The following is a 21908-nucleotide window of genomic DNA, read 5'->3' on the forward strand; positions in this document are numbered from 1 at the left end:
AGCCACGCAAACCCTCACGGCTCCTGCGGGGAATGTACGCTGGTATGACAACATACCCAATGGAAGATGCTCTAGCAGACCCTAAAAAAGCTCAACTTCAGCATGCTCCAGGCCCCAGGTATATGCCTCCTAGCTACATGCCCAGTGGACATGCAACAGGAAGTTCAGAGCAGCACCATCCAAAATAACCCTCAAACTAGAAATTACCCAGTGGGCTAGGTGTCCCAGTGGAGGCTAATATGGGACAGGTGCCATAGGAACTTGGAAGAGGGAGAATGTCTATTAGCAAAGCTTCTCCAAAAAGATGACTCCCAAGATAACATTTCAGGAAGGAGGAGCTGCCCTGGGTGAGATTCAGGCATGGTGGCAGGAAAATAAACCGAGGCAAGAGGCGGGAGACAGCATGGTTCCTTTAGGGAACTGCTGGCGGTTCAGCCCTACTGAAGGGTAAGCATGACATGGGGCACGCTGGGAGATGATGCTGCATGGGCTGGTGTGGTAGACTGTGAACAGCCTTATCTGCCAAGCTAAGTGCTTAAGGGTTTACTCAAGCGCCATGTGGAGCCACTGCTAAATTTCAAGCTGGTGAATGACACATCAGCTTTCGGATTTGGAAGGTCGTACCAGCCACAGGGTGAAAGGTAGATGGCGGGGAAAGGGTCCGATATTGAAACATCTGATGCCAAATAGGGAGGCTTGCTGCTGAAAATGAGTTTAGGATTGCAGAAGAGAATAAAGGCATCTCAGAGTCATAAAGAAACTTGAGGTTGTGAAAGGGAGCTGCTACCGATTATCTTTGAAGAATCAGAGAAAATGAAAGATGTATAAGAGACAGAGACAGAAAAAGACAGAGACAGATTAGAAAATGTTGTCCTCATCGTGAGGAACAGAAAAAAAAGGGAGAATTCTGTAATGACATTTGCAGCAACCTGGATGGGATTGGACACTATTATTCTAAGTGAGCTAACTCAGGAATGGAAAACCGAACATCGTATGTTCTCACTCGTAAGTGGGAGCTAAGCTATACGGATGCAAAGGCATAAGAATGATACAATGGACTTTGGGGACTTAGCAGGGGAAAGGTGGGAAGGGGGTGAGGGATAAAAGGCTACACATTGGATACAATGTACATTGCAACAAAATCTCAAAAGTCACCACTAAAGAACTTACTCAGGTAACGAAATACTACCTGTTCCCCAAAAATCTATGAAAATAAAAATTTAAAAAAATATATTTTTAAGTGGAATTTTTTAAAGTACATGTCTGAGTCCACCAGTCCCCTGGCAACATTCTCTACACATTATTAAAAGACAGTTTGTGAATGCTAAGGGAAGGATCCAGGAACCACCAGCAGCCAATAGGGATCAATGGATTCACTGACTAAAGAGGTAATAGAAGAACAGCCACAAAAACAGCATATCTGAATTTTAGCAAGTCTTGCTATATAGTCTCATGATGATGTAAAAAATACGAATGATAACACAGACAGATGGATTCATTACTGGCTTAATAACCTCACCCAAAGGGTGTTGAGCAGCTTCATCTGTAGGGACATTGCTCCTAAAATGCCAGAGAACACTGCCTTTGGTCCTTTATAGCATGATTGTGGTAAAATATATGCAATATAAAATTTACCATTGTAAGCATTTTTTTAATTCCAACTTTTATGTTAGATGCAGGTGCAGGTTTGTTATATGGGTATATTGCATCCAGGTAGTGAGCACAGTACTCAATAGGAGGTTTTTCAATCCTCACCCTTCCCTCTCTCCCCACTCTGAGAGTCCACAATGTCTATTGCTCCCATGTTTATGTCTGCTTGTGCTCAGTGTTTAGCTCCTACTTGTAAGAGAGAACATATGGTATTTGGTTTTCCATTCCTACATTAATTTGCTTAGGATTATGGCCTCCAGCTCCATCCATGTTGCTGCAAACGACATAACTTCATCCTTTTTTACAGCTGCATAGTATTTCATGGTTTATGTGTAGCACATTTTCTTTATCCAATCTACCATCAATGGGCATCTAGGTTGATTCCATGTCTTTGCTATTGTGAATAGTGGGGTGATGAATATATGTGAGTACATGTGTCTTGTTGGTATAATGAGCTATTTTCCTTTGGGAATATACCCAGTAATGGGATCACTGGGTCAAATGATAGCTCTGTTTTAAGTTCTTTGAGAAATCTCCAAACTGCTTTCTACAGTGGTTGAACTAATTTACATTCCCACCAACAATGTGTAAGTGTTCCCTTCTCTCCACAGCCTTGCCAGCATCTGTTGTTTTTTGGCTTTTTAATAATGGCCATTCTGACTGGTGCAAGATGGTATCTTGTTGAGGTTTTGATTTGCATTTCCCTCATAATTAGTGATGATGAGCATTATCTTTCATATGTGTGTTGACCGTTTGTACGTCTTCTTTTGAGAAGTGTCTGTTCAGGTCCTTTGCCTGTTTTTAAATGGGGTTATTTGGTTTTGGCTTGTTGATTTGTTTAAGTTCCTTATAGACTCTGGATATTAGACCTTTGACAGACGCATAGTCTGCAAATATTTTCTCCCCTTCTGCAGGTTGTGTGTGTACAGTTTTGTGTATACAGTGTTAAGTGTACAGTTCAGTGACATTAAGTACATTCACAATGTTGTGCAACCATCCCCACCATCCATTCACAGAACTTTTTCATCTTCCCAAACTGAAACTCCATACCCAATAAACACTAACTCCCCACCACTTCTCCCCCCAGCCTCTGGTAACCTCTAATCTACTTTCTGTTTCCATGAGTTTACTCTAGCTACCTCATTTGGGTGGAATCACACAGTATTTGTCCCTTTGTGTCTGGCTTACTTCACTTAGCATAATGTCTTCAAGGTTCATGCATATCGTAGCATGTGTTTGAACCTCATTCCTTTTTAAGGATCAATAATATTCAATTGAATATATATACACTTTTTTTATCCATTTATCCATTAATGGACATTTGGGTTAGTTCAACCTTTTGGTGTAGCATGCTGTTTTTTATTAATAGTTTTCAGTAGGGCTTAGAAGGCATGCTTACTCCACAACAGAAGGGATAAAGAACATCTATATAACAGTGAAGATTCACAAAGTTCAAATGTGGATGAGACTCATAATTGTTCTTCCATATCTATTCTCCTTACTTCTATAGGAATATAACTTTTAGGAATTTTAGATCACGTTTCCCAGACTCTTATAACTAAGTATGACCATATGACTACATTCTGGCTACTGGAATATGAGTAGACATTGATAAGTGCAATTTCCAAGTCATGCTTTTAGAAGGAAGAGGCATACCCTTCCCTTCCCCCTTTCCCCCTCTTGCTAGCTGGAATGCAGATGTGATGGCAATTGCTAGAGCAGCCATTATGGACCATGAGATGAGAGCTACATGTTGAAGAAGGCAGAGCAACGACACAAAAGGAACCTTGGTTCCCAACCTATAAAGCTGTCATGTGAAGTCTGGATCACTTATGCCCAGCTTGCTACATGAGACAGAAATAAACCTCTATCTTGTTTAAGCCACTATTCTTTTGGGTCTCTCCAATCCAACAGAGAAACCAGTAGACCAACTATTATTTCAGTGAATGCTGAGTTACCTAATAAGAGAAATGATGTTTTTGTTTTTCTGTTACTATGTCATTTAGTTACAGCTGGTGGATTTCTCCTGAATTTGTAGAGTATGGTTTATGGTCTGACTTAAAGACCACATGGTATACCCAAAATTTCCTTGACAGAGACACCTCATAAAAGATGAAGTCATCCTCCAGACATGACTTCTGGAGCAAAGGTTTTCTACATGGAGTCCCCACCTCTGCATGTCCTACTCTAGGGAGAGCAGCAGGGATTGAGCTATTTAAAGGCCAGACATTCATTGGAGCAAACTGGGCTGGCCAGTTAGTACTGAAGCAACTCAAGTTGAGAGAGTAATGTTTTTATAAATGAATTAGGGATAATCTCTTACTGGTCAATAAAGTACCATGAGAATAAATTATGGGCATTACAAAATTTTTTCTCCTTAAACAAGGTCAGATATTTTAGTGAAAAATAACATTTTCACCTCCATCTACTGAGCAGATCTTAGGAGTAACACAGCCAATGAGAAGTAAGCCTGCAGCTTTGAAAATGCAGGAAAGGTAGGGGGAGGAGGGGAGATGGGACCCTCTGAGGCCACTGAGCTCTGGACCCAAGGTGCAACTGTGGCCATTATTGTATGATTACCATGGCTGCAACCCAATCCCTTCAACAGCCCCTGGACAGGAGCCTTGATGGGAACCTGGCAGAGTTGAGCCATGGTTCAAGAAGGAGCATTCTTGACCAGCTACATCTATCTCAGAGGAGAGTGCTGGACTGTAATAGCACAGTGCCTTGGGCCACAGTTGGGAGAATGAGGGAATGGGAAGTTGGACGCCTCCTTCTTTATTCATTGCACCCATTACATGGTCCAGCATTGAGGGCTTGCTTCCATCAACTTCCACAGGTCCCCACCATCTATTCTGCTAGGCAACTCAAGTACCTTCTAGAACAGCCTTCTGAACCAACTCCCAAATATCTCACATGCCTTGGACCTGAGCTACTTAGCCTCACTAGTTCAGAAACGTGTTTTCTTGATGCTTACACAAGGCTAGTCCTTGTTCAACTCCACCCATCATCTCCCTCATCAACCCCACCCTTCAGGCCAACCTCTGCCTCTCTCAAGTGGGAGGTTTTTATTAGCAAGTTCTTTAAAGGGCCACACCCTTATTTTTCTCTTGTTTTGCACAGTAAAGCAAATCCCCTCACACCAACAGCTATCATAGCACCGTGACCCACAGGCTAATGTGTTGAACTCACAGGAGCCTTTGCACCTTGGCCCTACCGCTGGCCGGCTCACACTTGGCATCAAATGGGTTCAGAGGAAGGATTCACCACTAAAAACAATCTCAGGTCTTCAGAAGTCAGGTGGTAAGAGTGAGCCCCATCTTTTGATCACCCACTCTTGGGTTACCCACCCACTGAAGAGGGGAAGTGGACTATATTCCTGTCCCCAGGGCCAAGAAAGCCAAACCCACCTTCCAAGACCTTTCCAGATACTTTTACTGAGGCCTAAGAGACAACAAGGGTTTGGACGCAAGCTCGTGTTTCTGTGAGTGCCATAGCAATGGTTCCAGGTTGGCAGGTGTGTGCCCTAGGGCTGCCACAGTCCTTGGAGGAGGCAGAGGGGCCAGTATCAGCCTCCTCAGCCCATTTCTCAGATATGCACAGAGAGAGTGTCACTCTCCATCATGCATGAGCTCTGAATTGGAATGGGGGAGTTATCTCTCCTGGGGAGTCATTTCCACTGCTCTCCCCTTCCCCCAGAAAGCACCCTTTCCTCTGCAAAAAAAAAAAAAAAAAAAAGAAAAAGAGACAACTTTGTCCTTGCTTACTCTGACCCAAGCTCCCGGCTTGGGAGTGAGAAAAGGAAGTTTTTTGCCCTAAAGATTTCCACATTAGACTCAGAGGGAGGGCCACTTTTGTGAAAAATACTTTGTATTTTTGCAAGATGCAAAGGACCATATACAAATTAATCATTGTTAGTAATACTTTAATTTGCTCCCAATTTTTAAACCTGAGTTTTACATCTCCCTTATCCTCCAGGGTCAAGTAGGCCAAGCACCCCCTGGTGATGTTCGAAGAATCTCCAGAAATCCCTCAACAGTTTCTTTGCCTTATTCCCTCTGAAAACACAGCTCCTGATTGCCTTGATTGCCCCACAGCCTAGCACGGGCGGGACAGGAAGCCCCTCTGCCTTGTAAACACCGTGTTGCAAACGGACACTTCCCCAGGCTCTTATGCAGAAGCTGTCACCAGACTGGGAGTGGCTTGTTGGGGGAAGGTTCCCCAGGGCTTCCCCTGCTCTCAGACTTAGCTAACTTCTCATCTTAAATCTGACTAAATAGGAGGGTGGTAAGAAGATTCCCTGCCGGGTGTGGTGGCTCACGCCTTTAATCCCAGCACTTCAGGAGGCCGAGGTGAGCAGATCACCTGAGGTCAGGGGTTCAAGACTAGCCTGGCCAACATGGTGAAACCCCCATGTCTACTAAAAGTACAAAAATTAGCCTGGCGTAGTGGCGGGCGCCTGTAACTCCAGCTACTCAGGAGACTGAGGCAGGAGAATCGCTTGAACCCAGGAGGCGGAGGTTGCAGTGAACTAAGATCGTGCCACTGCACTCCAGCCTGGGCAACAAGAGCAAAACTCCGTCTCAAAAAAAAAAAAAAAAAAGATTCCCAAGCAGAGGGTTCTCAGCACCTGGAGTTTGCACCTGGAGTTTGCCAGAGGCTCAGGGGTCTGAAGCAGCCCAGAGGAGAACACCTGCCTTGTCCTATAGTGGATCACAAAGCCACAGGTGTCCGAAGCCCTTGCAGTTGTGCACAGAAGACCAGTGACATGCCTGGAGGGTCCTTGAGGGGAGGATGACTGAACCCCACAGAGGTCTCAGATGGGGAGCAGCCCAGCCTGCCCGATCATCAGTCATCCAAGGCTGAGGCCCGGGCCTCTTCCATGCTGGCTGCTCGACCAGGCAATCACTCATTCAGCAAGCACTGATTGAATGACAAATGCTGGCCCCTGCAAGGCATTGGAGAGTCAGCACTGAACAAAATGATTGGAAAGCTTCCCTCATTAGGAAGGGGATGAGTGAGGCAAGAACACACATTAGGTCTTGGGAAAACCAAGTCAGGCAGTCTGGCTGGAGGAGAGCGTGACGATTCGTGGAGAAAGGAGTGGGACTCAACTTCGAAACCCGAACAGAAGACTAAGGACTCTGGACTCTCCCTAAGTAGTGGGGTGTCATCAAAGTATCTGAACACAGTGACATAGAAGTTTTCAAAAGAAGAATCTCCTGGTGAAGAGAGAAAGAGCCTGTGGTCCAAAAGGCCCACCAGAGGCATATGGTAAATAAAGCCAAATTGGGTAGCAGAGAGAACAATGGGGAAGTGAGAGAAACAAGAGTCATTGAGAAAGGAAGCACCATCAAAACGGGCTGGGGAGTGGGGAACAAGGAAGATGGAGGGAGGACTCGGAGATGAGTCCAAGGTTTCAAGGCTGGGAGTCTGGTTTCAGCAGAGACAGAAATGGGGAAGTCTGCACAGGAAGCCTGCTTTGTGGATGCAGAGTTGGGCTCTGGACATTGCTTAAGTTGAAATAGGACATCAAGTGAAAATAACCTGCATGTACTTGGAGGCCGAAGCAGGTAGATCACTTGAGCCCAGGAGTTTGAGAACAGCCTGGGCAACATAGTGAGACCCTGTCTCTACAAAAAACACACAAAAAAAATTAGCTGGGCATGGTGGCAGGCACCTGTAGTCCCAGCTACTCAGGAGACTGAGGCAAGAGGATCATCTGAGCCTGGGGAGGTTGATACTACAGTGAGCTGTGATCGTGCCACTGTACTCCAGCCTGGGTGACAGAGTGAGACCCTTTCTCAAAAAAAAAAAAAAAAAAAAAATGTGTCGGGCATCAGACTTTATGGAGACTTCAAAAAAAAAAAAAGATGCAGGTTGGGAAGAGACTATTGGAACTTGCCATTCCAGAGCCACCAGTGACCTGAAAGGAAGCCTTCCAGCAGAAGCATGGGCTAGAGGGTGGGTTTCTGCATTGAGGTCTGAAGAGGGACTCATAGTCACTGGAAGTCCTGTCATAAGGTGGCACCATGAGGGAAGGAGCAGGTCCCTTCTCTGCTCAGCCCATCAGAGCAACTCCCACAAGAAAACTCTTGGAGAGCAGGCTTTGAAAACTCACAGGCAGTCAGAATCATAGAGTCCAATTGGTCCGGGAGGAAACAGACTCAGCAAGACGAGGAAGTAATTAGGGACCAGGACTAGAGATTACATCTTCTATTCCCATCCTGTAGCCCGTACATCACATCACAGCTCCCTGTGTTCTCTTAAGCACAATAACAGGCCAAGGAGAGCGCAGAGCTTTTTGTTTTCTCAAAATGAAACTCTCAACATGGTACAGAAGTGAATGCACAGTGCAAAGACCTATGAAACGTTGATGTGAAAACCCCAAGAACAAGAGGACATCAATTCCCAGCTCAACCTGGAGGTGAGATAGGTTGGCCCCAAGATCTTATCTGGGACACTCACAGAGGAAGGCGATTTTGAAATGGGGTTCAATTAGTTTATTTTACCAGGTATCAGAAGGAGCCAAGAACAAGAGACCCCAAGAAAAGCCCATGCTCCCAGCAGAGGATGTGGGCGAGGATCCCAGTGTCCATGAATGGCTATGATTTTCTAACAGCCAAGGTGCTTCTGCTCCGGGGAACGGGCTGTGAAGCAGGGCTGTGGGATTTCTGAGCAAACTGCCCAGGTTTGGGACGTGTTTATTCAAGGTCACTGAACTACTCAAACTCAAATCATGTTCTCAGAACAACCAGCGTTTACACAACCAGTCAGACATGGCCACCATGATTTAGAGAACTACAGGCTCTTTAAAAATGAGTTATATTGGTTTCCTTTCTCACGGCTATCATTTCTATAATATATAACATGTATTTTCCCTGCATACTTCCCCCAACGGGAAACTCACCACCACAAAGCCTCCCGTTCCATTGTTGATCTGCTCTGAATTTCTCTAAGATCTTCCTTCTAGTGAGCTGGAGTCTATTTTCTTACAATTTTCCTTCTGTCATCCCTTTTCCATCCCAGAGAATGACCCCTAGTTGAGAAGTCTTCACCTTTTTCAAAGGACACTGCTCATCAAACATCGGAAGACACATACTACTTCTCCTCTGTCTTCTCTTCTTGGAGAAAAACCTCGCTACTTCTTAATTACTTCATATTCTGTCATCGCTATCCTGGTCACCTGTCTCTGGATATGAAGTGGTTGCTCAGCATCCTCCAAATGCAGCACCTGGAATGCACTCAAGGTGGATATGCCCAGTTCAGTGTGGAAATAGGCATGCTTGTAAGCTGAAGGGCATATAAAGTAAGGACTCATGGGACCTAGTGGCTGAACATTGGAAGCCAAGAATCAAAGATGGCTCTCGGGCATGAGCCTGGGAGCTCTGAGGTTTACAGGTGTGTACCTGGGAGTACTGAGGAAGAGAGAAGAGAAGGAAGCTTGGGGAGTGGGAAGCCAAGAATCCCTTAGTGGAAGACCTCAAGACTGGAGCCGTTCTCCCAGCTTCCAAGGAGCAGCTCGTTCCCCACTCTGTAAGCTGTCACAGGGCGCAGGAGAAGGTAACATGCTTCCAAAATCATTTGCAAAGTCAGCATATCAAAAACTGATAACAGCAGCACAGAAAAGGAAAATAGAAGCCAAATTCATTTCATGCAAAAATCCTAAAGAAAGGCGGGATGCAGTGACTCACTCCTATAATCCCAGCACTTTGGGAGGCCAAGGTGGGTGGATCACTTGAGGCCAGGAGTTCAAGAGCAGCCTGGCCAACATGGTGAATCCCCGTCTCTACTAAAAATACAAAAATTAGCCAGCCATGGTAGTGGGTGCCTGTAATCCCAGCTACTCAGGGACTGAGGCATGAGAATTGTTTGAACCTGGCAGGTGGAGGTTCACACCACTGCACTCCAGAGTGAGACTGTCTCAAAAAAAAAAAAAAAAAAAAAATCCTAAAGAAAATCACAGCAAATCAAACCTAGCACAGTACTGAAAAAATAAAGCACCTTGACCCAATTGAATTTATTCCAGAAATGCAGAGGGCTCAATATGTGGAAGCTAATGACCTAATGTGTCACATAAATCTATCACAAAGTGAAAGATTTTCCTTGTAGATGTTTAAAAGAGTATTGGACAAACGTAACATCCATTCACGCTTTTAAAAATTCTTAGGAGGAGTTGAAGAAAACGTCCTTCACACATGGCACTTTACATCAAGGCACTGGTTCTAAAGAACTATGACCACATCAGAGAAACAAAGCCCCAAGCTCATGCCCGTCCCTGGGAACTTGGGAGGTTGCAGACTTTTGTGGCAAAGAAACAGTCATGCCTGCCTCTCTGATCCGTAGACTGTTTATATTCATGTGTGTGGCCACAGACACCTTTTTTTCTCTCTCTCTCTCTCTTTTTTTTTTTTTTTTTCTGAGATGAAGTTTCCCTCTTGTTGTTTAGGCTGGAGTGCAATGGCGCGATCTCGGCTCACCGCAACCTCTGCCTCCGGGTTCAATCGATTCTCCTGCCTCAGCCTCCCCAAGTAGCTGGGATTATAGGCATGCGCCACCACGCCTGGCTAATATTTGTATTTTTAGTACAGATGAGGTTTCTCCATGTTGGTCAGGCTGGTCTTGAACTCCTGACCTCAGGTGATCCACCCGCCTCGGCCTCCCACAGTGCTGGGATTACAGGTGTGAGCCACCATGCCAGGCCTTCTCTTTCACTCTTTAATCATCTTGGAAATGGGCTGAATTCAAAACTTGGTAAGAAATCCAACAACAGAGCAGTGGCCCAGTGTGCAGTCACGAGATGGCCCCCAGCACGCCGCTTCAGGGTTCTTACCAGTGAGTCGCTACCGGTGTCCTCTACACAGTTTTCATTATCCATCACCACCCCCAGCTTGCTTCTGACAACAGCTTCCTCCCACAGGGAGCTGTGCTGGGGATAATCCAAAGAAATCAGCACACAGAAAGTCATGTTTTCTAGAACAGGAGTTATTAACCTGGGTCCCTTGGTGAACTGCAGAGATCCAAGAAAACCTTAGAATTTTATGCAAAACTTTGAGCGAGAGAGACTGTGTGTGTGTGTGTGTGTGCACACATGCATTCGCATGTACATACGTGCTTATGGGTGACGAGAGAGGAGATGATCTATCGCTTTCATCAGTTTTTCAAAGGGGCCAACTATCTAGAGAGAGTTTGAGACTCTCCTCGAATTGCTGTCAGTGTAGATGCGATCTGGTTGCAGAACGCTCCCCCAGGAGGCTGGCTGGCTCGGCCAGGTTAGGTGGAAGTGGCTGTATGGAGATTTGCCTGAAAAGGGCCAAATCACCAAGCCATGCAGGAACAAATGCTCAGACCAAAAACCCAGTGATACGTCTGCACAGACTTCATGATTCTGGGGAGACAGCTTTGGTGGAAGAAGGATATGGGAGCTGGACAAGTGACTTCCTAGATGAGACAGACAATCCAGATCAGGGCTTCTGAACCCTCCCAGAACAGCGGCTCCTAAGAGGAACAGAATGAAGTCCTGGCAAACAACATGGTGGAGTTTTCTGTGGATGGGGACTCAACTCCCTGAGCTGTTGATGGAGATGCACAAATGCAGAGGGCTCCTGAGTGGGACACGCTATCTGGTGATGGTCAGTGGAAAGGAGAAGAGAGGCTCCCCTATTAGTATTTATGACCTCAGCGTCTGTAAGCTGGACCTTGGAATATGGGGAGGGGTGAGGAAGGTGGGAATGAGTCCCTGGTCTGTGTCAGACACTGAGAAGGGTGCTTGCCAGTAGTGCTATCACCTGATCCTCACAGGAGAGGGAGCCCACATACCCCACACAAGAGTTGTTGAAAAGAATGCTGGAGAGAATGCACCCAAAAAGCCCTTAGCAAGAATTCACTACATGGTAGGTATTAGTATTATCATTGTTATGATTCTCTTTTACTTTATATCTTTCAAGTCTCAACTCAAATATGACTTCTTCAGAGAAACCTTTCCTTAACCCCTCAACTATATTGAGTTCCCTTTCCATAATCTCATAGTATCCCATAATTCTCACAATTGTAATTAAACAATATGTGTGTTGCATATCTTGTCTACGAGACTGTGAGTTCCATGGGGCAGGAACATTGCCTGTCTTGCTCAGCGTCCTCAGAGCCTGGCACATGCCTGGCACACAGAAGGTGCGCTCCATGCAGAAGTGTTGAATGAACAAGTGAAATGTTAGCGATTAGGCAGGGGCCACATAAAACATTGAGTGCCAGATTTCCATCCTACAGATGGGGAAACTGACATGCAGAGAGGTACGTGGACTTAGCAAAGATCACGTGGCTAGGAGTGGCGGAGCCCGGCAGGAACTGGGCTCCATGTGAGGTCACCTTCAGCCCTCACACCCCAGCCCTGCACTCTAACAAGGAAACCACACAAGCTCATTTGCCTAGGTCAACAACAACAACAAGAATCCTGAGGACATGAAAATGAAAAGCATACCACTCCCTCCAGGCCCCACCCCCAGCCCCCCACCCCATCCTGTGATCTGGCAACTTCTGCTGTTGCTGTGCACGGACGCCTTGCCTATGAGATCCCAGGGAGTTTCAGAGTGACAGCTTGACACCATGCTGAACATCAAGTGGCTAGGGTGAGCAGGCCATAGCTGTGCCGGGTCACTGGTCCCCCTGTAGGCCTGGGCGGTCAGTGCTATGGTGCGAAGACATAGAAAGCACAATGAAGAAGGAGGGGGTGGTCAGTGCAGAAGGGCAAAGGAAGAGCATCAGGGAAGGATTCAGAAGATGAGGCTTGAGCTGGGCTTCTAGCAGGAACTGGCAGTTCACCAGGCAGGCAGAGGTGGGGAAGGGCAATCTGGGGAGAAGCAACAGCATACGCAAAGGTGCAGAGGTCTGCTCAGGCTACAGGAGAGGAAGAAGGAGGGGTGGACCTGGGATGGGTGGTGGGTGTGGACCATCTCTGGAAAGTCATGCAGCTCTGCAGCGTTTTCAGCTGAAAAGTGACTCACACAGGCCGGGCGCGGTCGCTCACGCCTGTAATCCTAGCACTTTGGGAGGCCAAGGCAGGCAGATCACCTGAGGTCAGGAGTTCGAGACCAGCCTGGCCAACATGGTGAAACCCCATCTCTACTAAAAATACAAAAATTAGCCGGGCGTGGGGGTAGGCGCCTGTAACTCCAGCTACTTGGGAGGCTGAGGCAGGAGAATCGCTTGAACCCAGGAGGCGGAGGTTGCAGTGAGCCGAGATCACGCCACTGCATTCCGTCCTGGGTGACAAGAGCGAAACTCTGTCTAAAAAATAATAATTAAAAAAAAATGAAAAAAGAAAAGTGACTCAGGCAGATATGTTATCTTACATCACCATGGCAGCAGGAGAGAAGCTCCATGGAAGCAGGAGTCTCCCGTGGATGCTGAACTCTAGGGCCCAAAGTCTAGCAAGCCACTTGATAGACTCAGAAGACTCAAGAAGGACCCAGGATCTTCTCTGTGCCATGGAAGTCATCCATTTCTTCCCATTCATCAGCCCCCAACCCCCTTTTGGGTGTAACTTGCTGTAGCTGTGACTCACTTATTTGGAAGTCACTTAACCGATAACCTCAACTATCCAGAACCTAGCTGCTATCCTAGAAGCAAGCAAACAAACAAAAGCACCTGGTGGCCACAATTCATGCCCCCCAAATAGTGTTGTATGGGGCATGTGCTTGACACCCACAGGAACACCTAGGCCACCACTTAGGCTTGGTCAATTCTAGTTAAGAGCAGACGCCAGAGTCAGCCCAGCTCTGGCACCACCTACATGTGTGGCCTTGGCCCTCGGTTTTCTCATATGTGAAATGGGGGCAATAATTGTAGCTACCTCAGAGTGTGACTGTGAAGATTAAAGGACATGATATACTCAGCACAGTGCCCAACACCATGAAGTCATAGCCAAAGGAGAAAAGGACGGGGAGAAGGATGAAAGAGAAAGAAGCACAAATGTACAAAAAGACACAGGGTACAAAAGACGATGGCAGGCCAGAACCATTTGATGAAAATTTCAAGAAATTATTCAATCATATCCAACATGCTACATTTATAAATGCAAGCAACATACTTTACAAAGATTTCTTTTAAAACATAATACAATGAAAAGTTCTGATACTTAGAAGGTAGAGCTACTGGAAAAATTAATGCATGAAAGCTATGAGAACAACAAAATTCTGTGTGGACCTGTGTATCGCTAACACATACCCCCAAATCTATAAAAAGTACATTGTATTTAACAGAATCTAAGATGCCATCAATTGTAAGATGCATCATTATTTTGTGTGGCAATAAGGAAGAAATATTGTTGCCTATTATAATTGGAAGATGCCATAAACAGTAAAATGCACCTTGATTTCAGTGAAATTCATACAGATTAGCACATTCAGTGCTAAAATGTGAAAATATGTACATCTTCAAATTGATGAAATATTCTACTATGTAATATATGTTTGCTATGGGAGGGTATCATCTTCCCTTTGGGCAGAAGTCAGATGTACTCTTTCCTTTCTCTCCTCCCACCTCATCTATAGCTGAAGCTCAAAAATCAAATTAAACACCTCTCCCTTGACTTGTTAAGGATCACTCTATCTTGTTCTTCCAGGAGCTTTCTCTGTTTTTTAAATTTTATTTTTTGTTTTTGTAAAGACAGGGTCTCACCCTGTCACCCAGGCTGGAATGCAGTGACACGATCGTAGCTCACTGCAGCCTCGAACTCCTGGTCTCAAAGCCTTGGCTTCCCAAAGTGCTGGGATTACAGGCATGAACCACTATGCTTGGCCAGCTTTCTTTCTTAACACATTGGTTCAGGCTTTTAGCTCACCAGCTGAGGCCAAACAGGTGTTCTGGTTCTCAGAGGTCCCACAGGGCCAGCCAGCTCAGTCCCTTGGGATGAGCATCTTTGAAGAAAGGCCAAGTCAGCACAGCTTGAGTGTTCAGCGGAACCCAAACTGGGGCTTCCAAACTCTAGGCTACCCAGGCAAAAAGTCTCCTGGCTCTCCTCCTCTCCCACTCCTCAGCCAGCAGGCCCCTGATAGATGGCTAACACAGGGGTATGGAGCAGCCTACACCCCTGCCTTCTCATCTTTATGCCAACATCAACCCCAAATGCTCTTGTCACCCAGTGCCACCAGTTAGCGTCCAATCTATTCTTCTTCTTCTCTTTTTTTTTTTTTTTTTTTTGGTCTGTTTGCTTGAGATAGGGTCTCTCTGTGTCTCCCAGGCTATAACGCAGTGAAGCGATCATAGCTCACTGCAGCCTCGAACTCCTGGGCTCAAGCAATCCTCCCACGTAAGCTTCTCGAGTAGCTGGGCAACCTGTTATTCTTGAGGGCAACAATCAACAGTGAATGGGAGGGAGGAAAGGCAAGCAGGGAGGCAGAGGCTGTCTGCTTCTACTGCAGCCTGAGGAGGGAAGATAATGAATCATTCCTCTCGTAAGCCAGAGATGAAAGGAGGGAGGTTCTTAAAACCCCAATGAGGCTCAGCACACAAAGACCCCAAGCCTTCCTGCCCCCACAGTCCTGGTTTGTGAGGCTTCAAAAAGCAGGGGAGGGAGCCCTGAAGCAAGAAAACAGCTTGACCATCCAAAACTGTCTTCGTTGTCTTCCACGGGTCCCCAGGTGAAGACCCACACCACTACAGCCACACCGAGGAAACACGGAAGCCAGCGTTCTACAAACATCCATGGAGCATCTCCCACGTGCAGCCGTTCTCATCATACATGCCTCACTTAATTTTCCACACTGGGCCAGGCACAGTGGCTCATGTCTATAATCCCAGCACTTTGGAAGGCCAAGGTAGACGGATCGCTTGAGCTCAAGGAATTCGGGACCAACCTGGGCAACACGGCAAAACCCTGCCTCTACAAAAAATACAAAAATTAGCTCGGCGCCGTGGTGCTGACCTGTAATCCCAGCTACTTGGGAGGCGGAGGCGGAGGATTGCTTGAGCCTGGGAGTTTAAGGCTGCAGTGAGCCATGATCACGCCACTGCACTCCAGCCTGAGTGACAGAGCAAGACCCTGTCTTAATAATAATAATAATAATAATAATAATAATTCCACACAGCTCTATGGGTCAGTATGACAGCCCATTTTACAAATAAGGAGACAGAGGCTGGGTTGGGGGACATCATGATGCTGCAGGTCACACAGCTGGATCTGGTTGGAACTTGGGTCTCTTTTCCACATCATGCATGGTCCCCAAGCAACGGCTTCAGCATCATCACTTAAGGAGCTCATTCAAATTTTTGAAAACTACAGATTCCAGATCCCATCCCTGGAAAGCCATGTTGTAGGGCTGGCTCCAAGAGAGCCCTACCTGCAGTCAGCTCTGGGAGCCAGTGCCTTACAGGTGGTCCTGAGGGCAGGAAGGAAAGTGTGGGGTGGATGATAAGACATAGAAGGAAAACGAGGGTGTTAGTCCAGACAGGACCTTGGAGGCAGGCTCGGCCTACTTTTAGCCCTCATTCTGCCTAAACCCACCCCTCCTCTCTACTCGGAGTCTTGTTAACTCGCTTTATACCACATCCTGCTGCTTTAATCTCGCCTTCCTTTTCCTTCTGAACAATCTCCTTCCTCCTACTGACCTGAACTTTTTGTGTATTTACCCCAGGCCGGGATGGGCCAGCACGCGCACACGCGCATACACACACACACACACACAAACACACACACACACACACAGAGTCACGCGGGGATGCCCAGTGTGTAAACACAGATCCTCTGAGAGCAGAAAGCGTGCAGTTCTCTAGGACAGCAGCCGCGTCTGGGGCCAAGGCTGGCTAACTAGCGGGCTGAGTGAGGCTCGACGAGGGCGCCTTACGCGGGCACTTCCATGACTCCTAGGTTCCGACGGCACAAGAGCCCCTGATGCCCACGCTCACGGACAGTTCCCCGCTGGAGCGGGCAGGGGACCTGACCCTACGACACAGGGCGACCTGTGTCGGAGGCAGGAGGCTGAGGACACAGCTGCACAGAGCCGCCCAGCAGAGGTTACCCGGATAACGATAAGTGGTCCCCGCGAAGCCCCTTAAGTCTCTGGGGTTATCTGGAGCGCAGGTTTGCAGGCCCGCTGCCCCCGCGGTGGGCCCGGTCCACGGGGCCGGAAGATAGCAGGATCTGTCCAGCCCTCGGGCTGCGGCGGCTGCTCGCGGAGCCCACTCTCCCCGACGGTCCCCAGCTTGCTCCAGCTCTGCCTGGAGCTCCCACGCGTGCCCTCCGCACCCGCCCTGGCCGCCCAGTCACACACCTGCAGTCCCCGCCGGGCGCCGAGCCCCTCTCCAGCGGCGACTCCCTGCGATTCGGGTGACCGTCGGGACCACAGCGCCCCAGCTGGAGCCGCGCGGCGAGCCGCAGCATCTGCCCAGCCTGGGCTCCTCCCGCGAGCGGGGGGCGGGGCGGGGCCTGTCAGGGGGCGGGGCCTAACGGGGCGGGGCTGACCGCGGGGCCGGCCTCTCCAGCCACCTGGTGGCCAGGCCGCGTCAGCCAGGTGCGCGCCCGGCCCCACATCCTCTGGGTCACGCCCCCGAGGCCGCAAAGCGTCTGAGAAGCAGCCCCGGCTCTGACCCGCCAGCCCTCGGAAGAAGCAGACCCTGGCCGGTGCATGGCAGTGGCCCTAGGGGCACCAGCGCGGAGCACCAGCGACCCCCCAGGAGTAAGGGGAGGTTAGGCCCCCGCGTCGGAAGCGCGGCTTTGGCCCCGCAGGAGGGCTGGGCGGAGCAGGGGGGCAGGTCTGGGGTAGGGGCTTCGGGGAAAGACGAGAAAGAGGAAGCTCCGACGAGCTGCTTCCTTCTGTCACTGCGACCCACTTCCTCTTCCTACTTCTATTTTCTTTCTTTTTTTTTTTTTGAGACGGAGTCTCGCTCTGTCGCCAGGCTGGAGTGCAGTGGCGCGATCTTGACTCACCACAACCTCCGCCTCCCGGGTTCAAGCGATTCTCCTGCCTCAGCCTCCCGAGTAGCTGGGACTACAGGCGCGCGCCACCACGCCCAGGTTTTTATATTTTTACTAGAGACGGGGTTTCACCGTGTTGGCCAGGATGGTCTCGATCTCTTGACCTCGTGATCCGCCCGCCTCGGCCTCCCAAAGTGCTGGGATTACAGGCGTGAGCCACTGCGCCCGGCCCCTACTTCTATTTTCTTTGGGTGCCCTTAACCCTTAAAATGCCTGCACTACTGCTGTGCAGACGGGCACCTTGACCCGCATCCTTCTGCAGGAAACTTCATAGAAATACCAGCCAGTCCCAGCGTTCAGCACTGCTGTTCCAGCCTCTGGCTGGACTTCTTGCCCTCCCTGGCCGGCACCAAGGCTACTGTCACCTGAGTGGTTTCCCCAGCCCCTGGGGAAGGGAGTGGGGGTGCGCGGGAGTTCCTGCCTCCAGGGTCAAGGCCCTCTTCTTGCCTCCCCCTTTTCTCCCCCAGACGACGTTGCAGATGGTGCTCTACCAAGAGTTGGAAGGACTCCCCAGGGAATCCCACAAGACACTGCGCTTCCTATGCCTCCTTTCCCTCGTTTAAAAAATGGGGATAAGAAGGTTGGCTACTGCTCCAACAGCCCTGGCAATGGAAGAGTAGCACTTCATTTGTGGGTTAACAAAGGGCAACGCTGAAATCTCCACTTCCACTATTGAATGGGACTGTGTCATAATATCTGTTAGAGGCGTGCAAACTCGGCCACAAAGTCATGGTCATACGTTATTGTTGGTCAAAAGCCACAGCCCTACCTGAGGCTTTGAGAGATATGAACACCAATGACTTTTCTTTTCCTGACTCCTGAAATACCAAGAAAAAGCAACTTCCCCAAATGGACAGAAACAGAAAGTACCCTTGGTTGAACACAGAGGCCTGGTTCCAGCTATCGTTAGAAGTGGGAAGGAACTCAGACCCCCTCTCCTACCTCATCCCCAACCCCTTCCCCACACGTCACCCTTTCACAGAGAAGGAACCAGAGCCACCAAGGGCTGAGAGAGGACTTGATAAGGATTCTAGTCTTCTGTCTCCCCTGTCCCCGCCTTTTCCACCACAAAAATATGAACATTTGGAGGAAGAGGAGAAGAGGGAAGGTACACACTGTGCAAAGGAAGAAAATGGCAGAACTGCTCTGGAATCAGGAATTCAGGAGCAAGAATGACACTGTGTGCCAGATGGAAATGTTGGATTAGGAGAGCACTTGGAAAGGCAAATAATCGGCCAGAGAAATTATGGGATGCCTGCCTTCTGAAAATGGAGGAAAACTGCAAAAGAGTGGTTCATTGGTGCTCACTCCTAGGGCTCTGAGCATCCCAAGAAGCCAACTTGGTCCCATCGTACATCCCCTCAGAAGTAGGCAGTCTCCTGTCCACCTGCAGCTGTGACCCAGATGTGGAGCCTGCATGTTATGCCACGCCGTCAACACTGAGTTCTGTCTGTGTCTCCCTGTCCCAGATCTGATCAGCACCTGACACCTATCCATCCTCCATTTCCCACCTCCCCAAAGCTGCTGGAAAAACTCTGAAAGGTACCTCTGTCACTCATTAAGCATCTGATTATGTACCTCTTTCTACAACTCCTTGGTTGCTTTGTTTTAAAATCTGTGGCTCTTTGAAATCACTCTCCTTCCTTTCACTGCCTAATGTTTTCAAAGAGGAGTCTACCTCTGTCTCCACTTCCTCATCTTACATTTATTCCTCAATTCTCTGAACAGAGACCACCAGGGAAACCCCAAATGTCAACTCCAATGGTTTCATTTTCTTACCTCACTACAGCATTTGGCACCACTCCTTCTTGAAAATCCCCTCCTTGGCTTCTCCTCCACCTCTCACCATGATTTCTGTTTTCTTCTTCTGGCTTCATTTCTTCATCATCCCTTAAACATTACAATGCTTGAGGTTTCAGATGAGGCTGCTTCTCTTCTCCCTGGGCAATCTCATCCATTCCCATCATACTTATCCCTCCCAAACTATCGCCCAGACTTCTCTCTTGAGCTCCAGATCTGTAATTCCAAGTGTTTTCTGTACATCCATACCTAGATAATCAATCCAAAAGCCTTTTAATTACTCCATGCCCTAAAATAAATTCCTCATCTTCTCCCAAACTCCTTCTCCTGCCTTCCCTATCTCAGTTGACATCATTACTATCCACCAGTGGATAGTAAGGTTTCTAGTAACTTATAGCCAGAATATATAAAGAACTCCCACAACTCAAAAGTAGTAAAGACAAAGAATCCAATTTAAAAATGGGCAAAAGACTTGAACAGACACTTCAACAAAGATATGCACATGGCCAATAAACACATGAAAAGGTGCTAACATGATGAGTCTTTGGGGAAATGCAAACTTAAGCCATGAGTTACCACTTTACAGTCATTAGAGTAGCTAAAATTCATACTGAAAACACCAAATGTTGGCAAGGGTATGGAGCAACCGAAACACTCATATATTGCTTGTAGGAATATGTTGCTTTTAGGAAACACTCATATATTGCACAACAAGTTTGGGAAACTGATTGGCAGTATCTAATAAAGTTAAATATACATCTACCTGTGACCTAGAAATTCCACTCCTAGGTATATATCCAAGATAAACGAATGTGTATATCCCCACAGAAACATATATATGAATGATTGCAGCAACTTTATTTATAATAGCCCCAAACTGGAAACACCCCAAATACCATTAACAGTAGAATGCATTTTTTGTTAAATTGTGGGATATTCATACACTGGAATGCTACTCAGCAGTAAAAAGGAATAAATGACTGATGCATGTGTCAACATAGGTGAATCTCACAAAAATTATGTTGAGCAAAAGAAGCCAAACACAAAAGAAAATATAGTGCATGATTCCATATATATGAAGTTCAAGAACCAGCAAACTAACTTATAGTAATAGGAATCAGAATGATGGTTATCTTGGGAGAAGGGAACAATTTAGCCAAAAAGGGGACATGAGTGAACTTTCTGGGGTGGTGCTTTTATCTTGATGGAGGTTAAATGGTGTCTGCATATGAACAAGTTAGTGAGATGTTCACTTAAAAGTTACATATTCTGCTCTTTGTAAATTATATCCCAGTACATAAAATATGTGAGAAAAGAAAATCCACGTTGGTCTTCCTGTCACCCAGTGCAGTGGCATGATCAGTGCTCACTGCAGCCTCAAACTCCTGGGCTCAAGCCATCCTCCTGCCTCAGGCGTGCTTAGCTAATTATTATTATTGTTATTATTATTATTATTTGGTAGAAATGGAGTCTGGCTATGTTGCCCAGGCAGGTCTCAAACTCTTGGGCTTAAACAATCCTCCCACCTGGGCCTCCCAAAGTGCTGGGATTACAGGTGCAAGCCACTATGCCTGGCTGACATTGGGCTTTTATATCTTCATGCCCTTCCTCTCTCTGTCCCCTCTGCTTAAAATACCTCTCTCCACTTATTTATTTGACAGAATGCTTACTGACTATTCATGATAATCAGCAGAACCACCTCAACTTCTATTCCAGAATAAATATAGACTCCCTCCTGGTAAAAATAAGCAAAGAGAAAAACGAATGATATGAAAACACAAAAAGATTCAGACTTTCAACAGAAAGGAATATGGTCAGAGAAAATTAGTTTCCTTTGAAATGAAATTTCCACAAGAAGAAGAGGAAAAAAATTAAACATATTTCTCTTTTGTGTTTTTAATAATATTTGGGAGGCTATTGTATTTGCAAGTGTAGTGGATTAAGAAATTACAAACTGAAATTACAAGGAATTATTAAGAAATTACAAACCAAAATTAGGAAACATTTTTAGCTTGCTAAATTTAAACCTCAGTGGAAACAATGAACAGAAGATTGGGAACTGAAGAAAGCTGAATGTGTGACCCAGAACACAAGCTTGAAAATTTATCCTAGAATTCAGAAGAGAAAAGATGATCTGTGATAGCTAGACTATAGAGGTCTAATATGTGTATAACAGTAATTCCGCAAGGAGAGAGAGGAGAAAATAAAATATATGGCAGAAGAAATTTTCTCTGAACTAAAGAAAGATTTGCATTTCTACTCAATATCTTAACTTTCCAGGTAAGATATAAATTACCAAAAATTGACTTGAGAAGAGATACACCCTGAATAGACCAATAACCATGGAATTGCATAAATTATCAAAGAACATCTCTCTTGAAAGTCTCCATGTCTTGGTAGTTACATAGATTACTTCTATCAAATTTTAAAGGGCAGAATTCTACCATGCTTTTTAAAAATACTACCATGAAAAATACAGTGTGCTAAC

At 46.8% G+C, this 21908-nt stretch overlaps 1 protein-coding gene across 4 annotated transcripts in view; it reads right to left on the reverse strand.

Moving 5' to 3' along the window:
• The window catches only part of PIK3R5 (phosphoinositide-3-kinase regulatory subunit 5), a 107883-nt gene that overhangs the window by 69154 nt on the left and 16821 nt on the right, over positions 1-21908 (reverse strand). For 2 of the 4 annotated variants that reach the window (XM_054458278.2, XM_054458277.2), the window contains exon 1: positions 16917-17054. The exons of the other annotated variants lie outside the window; for them this stretch is intronic. The gene's annotated coding sequence lies outside the window, so the exon portion shown is untranslated. Of the gene's footprint in view, positions 1-16916; positions 17055-21908 lie in introns of those variants that run through there. 4 annotated transcript variants of the gene reach the window in all.

This window comes from Pongo pygmaeus, chromosome 19 (genome assembly GCF_028885625.2).
Source record: "Pongo pygmaeus isolate AG05252 chromosome 19, NHGRI_mPonPyg2-v2.0_pri, whole genome shotgun sequence".
Classification (NCBI taxonomy): domain Eukaryota; kingdom Metazoa; phylum Chordata; class Mammalia; order Primates; family Hominidae; genus Pongo; species Pongo pygmaeus.